Source organism: Oncorhynchus masou, chromosome 29 (assembly GCF_036934945.1).
Source record: "Oncorhynchus masou masou isolate Uvic2021 chromosome 29, UVic_Omas_1.1, whole genome shotgun sequence".
NCBI classification, from domain to species: domain Eukaryota; kingdom Metazoa; phylum Chordata; class Actinopteri; order Salmoniformes; family Salmonidae; genus Oncorhynchus; species Oncorhynchus masou.
In genome coordinates this window covers 56,981,671-56,994,704 of record NC_088240.1, presented here as the reverse complement: position 1 = coordinate 56,994,704, position 13,034 = coordinate 56,981,671, and the positions used below count along the sequence as shown (strand labels likewise).

At 46.3% G+C, this 13,034-nt stretch overlaps 1 protein-coding gene across 1 annotated transcript in view; it reads left to right on the top strand.

Moving 5' to 3' along the window:
* LOC135519653 (forkhead box protein O6-like) overlaps positions 1 to 13,034 on the top strand; it is a 37,314-nt gene that overhangs the window by 1,126 nt on the left and 23,154 nt on the right.

Genomic DNA, 13,034 nt, shown 5'->3' with positions numbered 1-13,034 from the left:
ATGTGTGTGAGATGGAGAAATAGGCCCTAGACAGAGGCACAGAGCCAATAAAAATCTATTTTTACAACTAATATGTGTTGTACACCTACTCTATACTCTCTTTTTAAAGTTGTCACTTGAGAGACACTTGTAGTTGTAGCCGGTCAGCTGTCCATCGTGTAAATACCCACTGGGCACACACTGGTTGAATCAATGTTGTTTCCACGTCATTTCAATTAAATTACATAGAACCAACATGGAATAGACGTTGAATTGACATCTGTGCCCAGGGGTTAGGCTATTCAAAAGGTGCTTTTCTACAGACACGCACATAGGCACACACACAGGCTACCGCCTGTCTCGCTCGCAGCCTCGATCTGCCTCTCCTGGATGTCTGCCCATTTCACTGTATCAGCCTCATTACTATACCCTCTCACTCATATCGCTGTTCTTCATGAATTACAAGCTAATGTTAAGAACATAAAAATTAAATCCCAAAGTAACAAGGACAGTTAGAGGCACAAGTTGTCTGTAGCTTGTGAGGTGTGGAAACACTTTGTTGCTTTTATGAATTTTGTCTTGCTGCTTTTTGTTCTATGTTGCTCTGTCTGTATGCTACGTCTTGCTTGTCCTATGTTGCTCTGTCTGTATGCTATGTCTTGCCTGTCCTATGTTGCTCTGCGTGTGCTCACTGCTCAATGATTGTCTATATTGTAATTGTTTTTAATAACCTGCCCAGGGACTGCGGTTAAAAATTAGTCGGCTGGCTAAAACGGGCACTTTTACTGAAACGTTAATTTAATGTGCACTGTCGCTGTAAAAATAAACTCAAACAAGTGTGGCTCTTGAGATAGTTCCTCTCAGAGAGGAGATCTTGAGGGCCAGACATGATGAGGTCACAGGTGGGAGCGTTATAAACCCATACCATAACACTTGTCCCTGTAGAAGAACCTTTTATGGTTCCAGGTAGAACCTTTTCACCCAACGGAGAACACTTTTGGAATCCTTTCTTTCGTAGAGGCACAGTTCCAAAGGAACCATTTTGTATGAAAAAGGTTTCATTTAGAGAACCCTTGTCCCTGTAGATCAGAAGAACCCTTTTCGAACCTATATGACATCCACAGCAGTTTGAACCGTGTGTCGTGCGTGCAGTGGGATCGACTGTAGTATCCCCTCAGGTTTGCTGTCAATCTGCTGTCAGTCGTTCCTGTTGGTTCCCCTCTCAAGAGGCTGTTTTGAAAGCTACTGTCGTGGCCTCTTTTTCTGTCTGTGTGATCGCACCAAATCAAATCTTATTTGTCACGTACACATGTTTTGCGGATGCAGTGAAATGCTTGTGTTTACAACTCCGACAGTGAACTTATACCGAACAGAACAATACAAACAGATCCAAAAAATGAAGCAATATCAGGACGAGCAATGTCAGAGTCCGGAATATACACTGAGTACACAAAACATTAAGAACATCCGCTATTTCCATATCATAGACAGACCAGGTGAATCCAGGTGAAAGCTACGATCCCTTATTGGTATCATCCGTTAAATCCACTTAAATCAGTGTAGATGAAGGTGAGGAGACAGGTTAAAGAAAGATTTTTAAGCCTTGTGACAATTGAGACATGGATTGTGTATGTGTGCCATTCAGAGGGTGAATGGGCAAGACAAAAGATTTAAGTGCCTCTGAACGGGGTATGGTAGTAGTTATGGTAGAACTGGTTTGAGTGTGTCAATAACTGCAGTGCTGCTGGGTTTTTCACACTGAACAGTTTCCTGTGTGTATCAAGAATGGTCCACCACCCAAATGACATCCAGCCAACTTCACACAACTGTGGGAAGCATTGAGGTCAACATGGGCCAGCATCCCTGTGGAACACTTTCGACACCTTGTAGAGTCCATGCCTGACGAATTGAGTCTGTTATGAAGGCAAAAAAGGGTGCAATCAATATTAGGAAGGTGTTCCTAATGGTTTGTCCACTCAGTGTACATGTATATGATGGTGTGTATAGTATACAGTATGTAAACTCAGCAAAAAAGAAACGTCTCTCTTTCAGGACCCTGTCTTTACATTTACATTTACATTTAAGTCATTTAGCAGACGCTCTTATCCAGAGCGACTTACAAATTGGTGAATTCACCTTCTGACATCCAGTGGAACAGCCACTTTACAATAGTGCATCTAAATCATTTAAAGGGGGGTGGTGAGAAGGATTACTTATCCTATCCTAGGTATTCCTTGAAGAGGTGGGGTTTCAGGTGTCTCCGGAAGGTGGTGATTGACTCCGCTGTCCTGGCGTCGTGAGGGAGTTTGTTCCACCATTGGGGGGCCAGAGCAGCGAACAGTTTTGACTGGGCTGAGCGGGAACTGTACTTCCTCAGTGGTAGGGAGGCGAGCAGGCCAGAGGTGGATGAACGCAGTGCCCTTGTTTGGGTGTAGGGCCTGATCAGAGCCTGGAGGTACTGCGGTGCCGTTCCCCTCACAGCTCCGTAGGCAAGCACCATGGTCTTGTAGCGGATGCGAGCTTCAACTGGAAGCCAGTGGAGAGAGCGGAGGAGCGGGGTGACGTGAGAGAACTTGGGAAGGTTGAACACCAGACGGGCTGCAGCGTTCTGGATGAGTTGTAGGGGTTTAATGGCACAGGCAGGGAGCCCAGCCAACAGCGAGTTGCAGTAATCCAGACGGGAGATGACAAGTGCCTGGATTAGGACCTGCGCCGCTTCCTGTGTGAGGCAGGGTTGTACTCTGCGGATGTTGTAGAGCATGAACCTACAGGAACGGGCCACCGCCATGATGTTGGTTGAGAACGACAGGGTGTTGTCCAGGATCACGCCAAGGTTCTTAGCGCTCTGGGAGGAGGACACAATGGAGTTGTCAACCGTGATGGCGAGATCATGGAACGGGCAGTCCTTCCCCGGGAGGAAGAGCAGCTCCGTCTTGCCGAGGTTCAGCTTGAGGTGGTGATCCGTCATCCACACTGATATGTCTGCCAGACATGCAGAGATGCGATTCGCCACCTGGTCATCAGAAGGGGAAAGGAGAAGATTAATTGTGTGTCGTCTGCATAGCAATGATAGGAGAGACCATGTGAGGTTATGACAGAGCCAAGTGACTTGGTGTATAGCGAGAATAGGAGAGGGCCTGGAACAGAGCCCTGGGGGACACCAGTGGTGAGAGCGCGTGGTGAGGAGACAGATTCTCGCCACGCCACCTGGTAGGAGCGACCTGTCAGGTAGGACGCAATCCAAGCGTGGGCCGCGCCGGAGATGCCCAACTCGGAGAGGGTGGAGAGGAGGATCTGATGGTTCACAGTATCGAAGGCAGCCGTTAGGTCTAGAAGGATGAGAGCAGAGGAGAGAGAGTTAGCTTTAGCAGTGCGGAGCGCCTCCGTGATACAGAGAAGAGCAGTCTCAGTTGAATGACTAGTCTTGAAACCTGACTGATTTGGATCAAGAAGGTCATTCTGAGAGAGATAGCGGGAGAGCTGGCCAAGGACGGCACGTTCAAGAGTTTTGGAGAGAAAAGAAAGAAGGGATACTGGTCTGTAGTTGTTGACATCGGAGGGATCGAGTGTAGGTTTTTTCAGAAGGGGTGCAACTCTCGCTCTCTTGAAGACGGAAGGGACGTAGCCAGCGGTCAGGGATGAGTTGATGAGCGAGGTGAGGTAAGGGAGAAGGTCTCCGGAAATGGTCTGGAGAAGAGAAGAGGGGATAGGGTCAAGCGGGCAGGTTGTTGGGCGGCCGGCCGTCACAAGAAGCGAGATTTCATCTGGAGAGAGAGGAGAGAAAGAGGAACCAGCGGTGTCGTTTGACTTAGCAAACGAGGATCGGATGTCGTCGACCTTCTTTTCAAAATGGTTGACGAAGTCATCTGCAGAGAGGGAGGAGGAGGGGGAGGAGGATTCAGGAGGGAGGAGAAGGTGGCAAAGAGCTTCCTAGGGTTAGAGGCAGATGCTTGGAATTTAGAGTGGTAGAAAGTGGCTTTAGCAGCAGAGACAGAGGAGGAAAATGTAGAGAGGAGGGAGTGAAAGGATGCCAGGTCCGCAGGGAGGCGGGTTTTCCTCCATTTCCGCTCGGCTGCCCGGAGCTCTGTTCTGTGAGCTCGCAATGAGTCGTCGAGCCACGGAGCGGGAGGAGGACCGAGCCGGCCTGGAGGATAGGGGACATAGAGAGTCAAAGGATGCAGAAAGGGAAGAGAGGAGGGTTGAGGAGGCAGAATCAGGAGATAGGTTGGAGAAGGTATGAGCAGAGGGAAGAGATGATAGGATGGAAGAGGAGAGAGTAGCGGGGGAGAGAGAGCGAAGGTTGGGACGGCGCGATACCATCCGAGTAGGGGCAGTGTGGGAAGTGTTGGATGAGAGCGAGAGGGAAAAGGATACAAGGTAGTGGTCGGAGACTTGGAGGGGAGTTGCAATGAGGTTAGTGGAAGAACAGCATCTAGTAAAGATGAGGTCGAGCGTATTGCCTGCCTTGTGAGTAGGGGGAAGGTGAGAGGGTGAGGTCAAAAGAGGAGAGGAGTGGAAAGAAGGAGGCAGAGAGGAATGAGTCAAAGGTAGACGTGGGGAGGTTAAAGTCGCCCAGGACTGTGAGAGGTGAGCCATCCTCAGGAAAGGAGCTTATCAAGGCATCAAGCTCATTGATGAACTCTCCGAGGGAACCTGGAGGGCGATAAATGATAAGGATGTTAAGCTTGAAAGGGCTGGTAACTGTGACAGCATGGAATTCAAAGGAGGCGATAGACAGATGGGTAAGGGGAGAAAGAGAGAATGACCACTTGGGAGAGATGAGGATCCCGGTGCCACCACCCCGCTGACCAGAAGGTCTCGGGGTGTGCGAGAACACGTGGGCGGACGAAGAGAGAGCAGTAGGAGTAGCAGTGTTATCTGTGGTGATCCATGTTTCCGTCAGTGCCAAGAAGTCGAGGGACTGGAGGGAGGCATAGGCTGAGATGAACTCTGCCTTGTTGGCCGCAGATCGGCAGTTCCAGAGGCTACCGGAGACCTGGAACTCCACGTGGGTCGTGCGCGCTGGGACCACCAGATTAGGGTGGCCGCGGCCACGTGGTGTGGAGCGTTTGTATGGTCTGTGCAGAGAGGAGAGAACAGGGATAGATAGACACATAGTTGACAGGCTACAGAAGAGGCTACGCTAATGCAAAGGAGATTGGAATGACAAGTGGACTACACGTCTCGAATGTTCAGAAAGTTAAGCTTACGTAGCAAGAATCTTATTGACTAAAATGATTGAAATGATACAGTACTGCTGGAGTAGGCTAGCTGGCAGTGGCTGCATTGTTGACTTTGTAGGCTAGCTGGCAGTGGCTGCGATGTTGACACTACACTAATCAAGTCGTTCCGTCGAGTGTAATAGTTTCTACAGTGCTGCTATTCGGGGGCTAGCTGGCTAGCTAGCAGTGTTGATTGCGTTACGTTACGTTAAAAGAACGACAATAGCTGGCTAGCTAACCTAGAAAATCGCTCTAGACTACAAAAATCGCTCTAGACTACACAAAATCGCTCTAGACTGTCTTTCAAAGATAATTTGTAAAAAATCCAAATAACTTCACAGATCTTCATTGTAAAGGGTTTAAACACTGTTTACCATGCTTGTTCAATGAACCATAAACAATTAATGAACATGCACCTGTGGAACGGTCGTTAAGACACTAACAGCTTACAGACGGGAGGCAATTAAGGTCACAGTTATGAAAACTTAGGACACGAAAGAGGCCTTTCTACTGACTCTGAAAAACACCAAAAAAAGATGCCCATGGTCCCTCATCTGAGTGAACGTGCATTAGGCATGCTGCAAGGAGGCATGAGGACTGCATATGTGGCCAGGGTAATAAATTGCAATGTCTGTACTGTGAGACGCCTAAGACAGCGCTACAGGGAGACAGGACGGACAGCTGATCGTCCTCGTAGTGGCAGACCATGTGTAACAACACTTGCACAGGATCGGTACATCCGAACATTACACCTGTTGGACAGGTACAGGATGGCAACAACTGCCTGAGTTACACCAGGAACGCACAATACCTCCATCAGTGCTCAGACTGTCCGCAATAGGCTGAGAGAGGCTGGACTGAGGGCTTGTAGGCCTGTTGTAAGGCAGGTCCTCACCAGACATCACTAGCAACAACGTTGACTATGGTCACAAACCCACCGTCGCTGGATCAGACAGGACTGGCAAAAAGTGCTCTTCACTGACATGTTGCGGTTTTGTCTCACCAGGGGTGATGGTCAGATTTGCGTTTATTGTTGAAGGAATGAGCGTTGCACCGAGGCCTGTACTCTGGAGTGGGATCGATTTGGAGGTGAAGGGTCCGTCATGGTCTGGGGTGGTGTGTCACAGCATCATCGGACTGAGCTTGTTGTCATTGCAGACAATCTCAACGCTGTACGTTACTGGGAAGACATCCTCCTCCCTCATGTGGTACTCTTCCTGCAAGCTTATCCTGACATGACCCTCCAGCATGACAATGCCACGAGCCATACTGCTCATACTGTGCGTGCTTTCCTGCAAGTCAGGAATGTCAGTGTTCTGCCATGGCACGCAAAGAGCCCGGAACTCAATCCCATTGAGCACGTCTGGGACCTGTTGGATCGGAGGGTGAGGGCCAGGGCCATTCCCCCAGAAATGTCTGGGAACTTGCAGGTGCCTTGTTGGAAGAGTGGGGTAACGTCTCACAGCAAGAACTGGAAAATCTGGTGCAGTCCATGAGGAGGAGATGCACTGAGGTACTTAATGCTGCTGGTGGCCACACCAGATACTGACTGTTACTTTTGATTTTGACCCCCCCCCCCTTGTTCAGGGACACATTATTCCATTTCTGTTAGTCACATATCTGTGGAACTTGTTCAGTTTATGTTTCAGTTGTTGAATCCTGTTATGTTCACACAAATATATACACATGTTAATTTGCTGAAAATAAATGCAGTTGACAATATAGGTCGACCGATTTTGATTTTTCAATGCCAATACTGATTATTGGAGAACTAAAAAAAGCTGATACCGATTAATTGGTTGATTTTACAATTCTAAATGAACACTTTTATTTTAACTTAATACAAATCAATTTAGTCTCAAATAAATAATGAAACATGTTCAATTTGGTTTAAATAATGCAAAAAACTGTGTTGGAGAAGAAAGTAAAAGTGCAATATGTGCAATGTAAAAAAGCTAACCTTTAAGGTCCTTGCTTAGAACATGAGAACATATGAAAGCTGGTGGTTCATTTTAACATAAGTCTTCAATATTCCTGCTAAGAAGTTTTAGGTTGTAGTTATTATAGGAATTTATAGGACTATTTCTCTCTCTACCATTTGTATTTCATATACCTTTGACTATTGGATGTTCTTTTAGGCACTATAGTATTGCCAGCCTAATATCGGGAGATGATGGGCTTGAAGTCATAAACAGTGCTATGCTTCAAGCATTGCGAAGAACTGCCTGCAAATGCAGGAAAGTGCTGTTTGAATGAATGCTTACAAGCCTGCTGCTGCCTACCACCGCTCAGTCAGACTGTTCTATCAAATATCAAATCATAGACTTAATTATAATATAATAAACACACAAATACGAGCCTTAGGTCCTTAATATGGTCAAGTCCAGAAACTATCATTTCGAAAACAAAACGTTTATTCTTTCAGTGAAATACGGAACCGTTCCGTATTTTATCGAACGGTGGCAACCCTAAGTCTAATTATTGCTGTTACATTGCACAACCTTCAATGTTATGCCATAATTATGTAAAATTCTGGCAAATTAATTACGGTCTTTGTTAGGAAGAAATGGTCTTCACAAAGTTCACAACGAGCCAGGCGGCCCAAACTACTGCATATACCCTGACTATGCTTGCACTGAACGCAAGAGAAGTGACACAATTTCCCTAGTGAATATCAAATCAAATTAAATGTTATTTGTCACATACACATGGTTAGCAGATGTTAATGCGAGTGTAGCGAAATGCTTGCCTGCTAACATTAATTTCTATTAACTAAATATTCAGGTTTAAAAAATATACTTGTGTTATGATTTTAAGAAAGGCATTGATATTTATGGTTAGGTACATTGGTGCTACGATTGTGCCTTTTTCGCGAATGGGCTTTTGTTAAATCATCACTAGTTTGGCGAAGTAGGCTGTGATTCGATGATAAATTAACAGGCACCACATTGATTATATGCAACACAGGACAACCTAGTTAAACTAGTAATATCATCAACCATGTGTAGTTAACTTGTGATTATGTGAAGATTGATTGTTTTTTATAATACAAGTTTAATGCTAGCTAGCAATTTACCTTGGCTCCTTGCTGCAGTCGCGTAACAGGTGGTCAGCCTGCCACACAGTCTCCTTGTGGATTGTAATGCAACCGGCCATAATCGGCATCCATAAATGCCAATTACCGATTGTTAGGAAAACTTGAAATCAGCCCTAATTAATTGGCTTTGCCGATTAATCGGTCGACCTCTCGTTGACAGTGAGAGGACATATCTTTTTTTTTGCTGAGTTTACATATGAACACATCCCCTGTACATGTAGGCTATGGTGTGATGGTTTTACCCTCACAATTTAACGATGAGATCCTCCAAAACACGAGAAAATCGTCAGGGCTAGTTTGGTTGCTCACTACTTACTGTGAATAGACATGGTTAGTTTAGGGTATCACACCTGGCATGTTCACCAGGGCACAACGTTGTGGAGCGTTCAGGTGTTACGTAGACCAAACATGCCTGTGACATGTAGAATCAGTAATAATGTGGGCTCTATTCATGACATTGCAATGTTCTACAAAGCTAACCTTGGAACATGGCCCAAAAAGCAGCTTTGGAAGGACCACAGTTGGTAATCAACACCAGAACACGTAGACAGAGGATTCAGAACTACACTAATACCACCCCATAAAAGAATGAAAATCACACGTTAGTTCATCTCCTACCAGGCATTCCATGCTTGGCAAGTGTCAGTTTAGTCTTTCACAACCAGGCTCATAATAATGAAACAAACACTTTATTGGTGTTCATGTGAGAAATGTTTGGAGGCCTGGGGTTTTAAGTGTTTCTTTTCCATTTAAACGCGACTTTGTCTTCATGATCTGTGTCTCCCTGTGTGGAGTTCGGTCGTCTTCACATAAACACCTGTTGTAGTCTATGTTTCTAAAATAGCCCTGTGTGTCCCAAATGGCGCCCAATCCCTTAAGGGCCCTGGTCAAAAGTAGTGCACTATACAGGGAGTAGGGTGTACTTAGGTAGTCACGAGTTGAGGAGTATGTCGAGTTCAGTCCTCTAGTCTGCTTAGCCTTAATCACCAAGCGCCTGACTGACACTTAACTCTTAAGTCCATCCCATTTAAGTGAGCGCTGCTAAGGTGTGTCTGCAGGTGGCTTAGCCCTTGTTATCCCCGCCCTGTACCTCGACGGCAGTGGCACCACCAACAGAAAGCTAACCATGCTAACAGACTCTAACCGCTAAGCGACAGCCCAGCTCTATCTTTAGCACTAGTGTCACCCAGTCAGCGAGCCCGACAGTTACGAAACAGGCAAATTAGGGGGTTTGACTCCATGGAAGATTGAGGAAGTCTGAGGGCCATGGTTATTATGAACCCAGGTTTATCATGAACGGTGCGAGGTGAGAGGCGCGGTCCGTCCCAGGTAATGAAGGTGTTTAGGAAAGTTGTTTTAAAGCAAGGCGTAATTGCAGTAATAGCCCTGGCCTGGTTTCATTGAGAGACGTGGTAGGTAATGTAAATATACACTTAGAGGAAGCACTCGCATACCCAGGCCTGAGGAGATAGTGTTTAATGCGACCCAACCCCCATCGTCCGTACAGCAGCCATTTGTAGGTCATAAAAAACGTATGGTATAGTCGATGATCAATTTTAAATGATGGATTGTGCAGGGGTTTAACATCCAGTTGTTGACCAACTGCTTTGATGCAAATACTGTCGCAGACTCACAGCACAGTCCAAATTATGAGTCAGTTGTTTGTAGATGCTATCTCCCTCCCCTCCCTATACACATTCCCATACTTACACAATCATATCAGGCTCCCTAATTATTCGCAATGTGTGTGTGAGAGTTGGATAAGATTGCCCGCGCCGTACGCTACATTCCCATTTCAATCAATAGGCGAACGCGTTTGATGTCGGAACAGTTGTTGTTTTTTTTGCTGGAGAGAAAAAAAGATAAAAGACGAAAATATTGGTAAGCCTCTGATGAAATGAACTGAAATAGTATGGTTTGCGGGGGAGGGGTCGGCTGAAAGGAGAGGCACAGGCAGACGGCTATTGAAAGAGGTTTGTATGTAGTAATTCTAATCTGGTCCAAAAGCAGGTAGTCTTTTCAGCCTCCAGTTCCCCTCTCTCTCTTGGTCTGGAATGGACACTGGATTGCTGACAGTACTAGACAGTACTGACAACAACCAACAGCTGACTATAAATACCGGCTCTTCTGACTTCTAGGAAGGCTGGAATCTGAGGCCCTGGCCTGAACCTAATCATCTCCTTAGAGGAGGCTACTGTAGTGCGTGGGCTTTGTGGTGCTTTGTGGTGTTGGCCGCGCCCGCACGCACATGCACGTGCGCAAACGCACATAGGCGTAGAAAAAGGAACACACACACACACACACATACCTATGAGGGCAAGCACACACAGAACATACACACACATGATGCTGACAACACACAACAAAGGGTCAACAGTGAGTGGTGGTGTGTCTTTGTGGGGGATACTGCAGGGGGAGGGGTTGTCTTAGGCCCCTCTGATTGGTGTGACTGCGTGTCACTGCAGAGAATGGTGCACAGCCTTGGCGCTGACTTCCTAATGTCTATAACGGTGTGTTTTAACGTTGCATGTGTGTGTAATGCCTGCAGGGGCTAATAACTTCATTTGGTTCAAGGGAATCTCCTGTGTTAGGGGCTAATGAAGATGTTGACTGTGTGTGTGTGTGTGTGTGTGTAGCCTGCATGTGGAATTAGTTTCTTCCCCTTTGTTTCGAGGAGAATATTTCTTAATGACCTCTGTGTGTGTGTGTGTGTGTGTGTGTGTGTGTGTGTGTGTGTGTGTGTGTGAGGAGGGGGGGGGGGGGGCTGGTCTCTGAATGTGTGTGGTTCTCTGTGCTACTCAGGGTATATGTGTGTGTGTCGCACAGTGTGTGTGTGAGCTTCAGGCAGTCAGATGCCAGGGGATTGGCGTCAGGTTGGAGCGGGTGCGTCAGTCAGACGCTCTAATCTGAAGTGACGAGACTGTTATTTATAACGTGTCTTTAGGTAACGGGCGGTCCAGGCCAAGAGGGCGTAGGGTCAGCAGCTTGCTAGCTAGCTGCTTGACAGAAATCAGCCAAAATAGAAAGCGGGGGGGATAACATTTTGTAATGACAGGGTTGTGTTCATTAGGCATCAAATGAAAGGAAATGGACTGAAACAGGGAGGGACTCATTTTTGTTTTCGGTTGCAAAAATAACATTTTCCGTTGCCTGCCCTAATGAACACGACCCAGGTTCTACGCGGACAATCACACAATCTTATTACAGTGTTAAAATACAGTCATTACTCATAAAGGGGATAAAGTCAATTTGATCATATCTGTTAAATTGTTGATTTCTACAAACATGACACTGACACGTGTGCCAACCTCTGTGGAGAGATGTGCAGACAGTCCTAGTACTGTTGGGACACACGGGCCTTAGCAGAAAGTAGGAGATAAACACTCCAGTTGGGGAAATAAGACGGATACGGCTATCTCTGTGTGTGAGATAGAACATGTGTATGACAGAAAGGAGACTGATAACTCTTGAGTGTGTGTGTGTCTCTGTGTGTGTGTGTGTGTGCGTGTTGAGGGTGGGTAGTCTGAGGGTGCAAGGCTGGAAACCATCCTAGACTTCAGCTGATTCATATTTTATCCTCTCTTTTGGCTCAGCGGAATGGTGTAATTTGAGAGAGTAACACGCAATGAGAGCACAGGTGATACAAACAGGAAAGATTTATGATGTCTGATTATGAACACCTTATACAGTGTCTCTCTTGTCACACACTCTCTGTTATGTACATGCATGCACACTCCAGCCAGGTCACTCCAGATCCAAGGCGATATTTGACATTCGTCCAGGTCCCCAGGATGTCGGGAGATGCCTTCAAAACCATCCACTAGGGGCAATGGTGAGAACTATTATCATCAAGTAGGCTTGCGACTTGCTAGCGAGCGCCGAGGGTCGCGTGTTCAATCACAGTACTAGGCACTCATTTGTAACAATATCCCAAACCTTAACCCTTACCTTAACCATCGGAATTAATGACAATAATAACAAAAACACTATTCTTACCCATTTTTTTTCTCCCCATTTTTGTGTTATCCAATTGGTAGTTACAGTCCCATCGCTGCAACTCCCCTAACCCGAACGACGCTGGGTCAGTTGTGCGCCGCATCATGGGTCTCCCGGTTGCGGCCGGCTGCGACACAGTCCGGGTATCGAACCAGGATCTGTAGTGACGCACAGCTAAACCTAACCTTTAACCTTAATCCCAAACCCTAACCTTAATGGTACGATGATATCTCCCTCTCTTCCCACCAACCTTCAGGCTGTCAGCACAGCAGTTCTATGGGAAGTGATTGAATGTACACGCAAATGACCAAAGCATTCAAATTCACAAAATGCCAAACAGGCATTAATGTGAAAACAATATCGTTTTCCCTTTGAAATGACACAATTATATTCCCACTGTCTCTATCTCACAGATATAATACCACACTGTCTGTCTTTATTGACCAATTTCAACATGTTCCCTCGTTCCTTCTCTACGCCTCCCCTCAGATTTATCCTAGCACGGGCCAATTCAGGTTCAATGTCTTACTCGTTAGGAGTCTCCTGCCTCTGCCAGTTACCCAGAGTGCCATAAGCAGCATGTGTTTCCTTACAGCGATCACATCTCTCCCAGACCAGATCTCACCAATAATGACACTGCATGGATTTCCCCTCTCCAGCTGTATCTGTATCATTCAAAATATGTTGGAAATGGCACTCTATTCCCTATTCAGTGCTATACTTTTGACCAGGTCCCATAG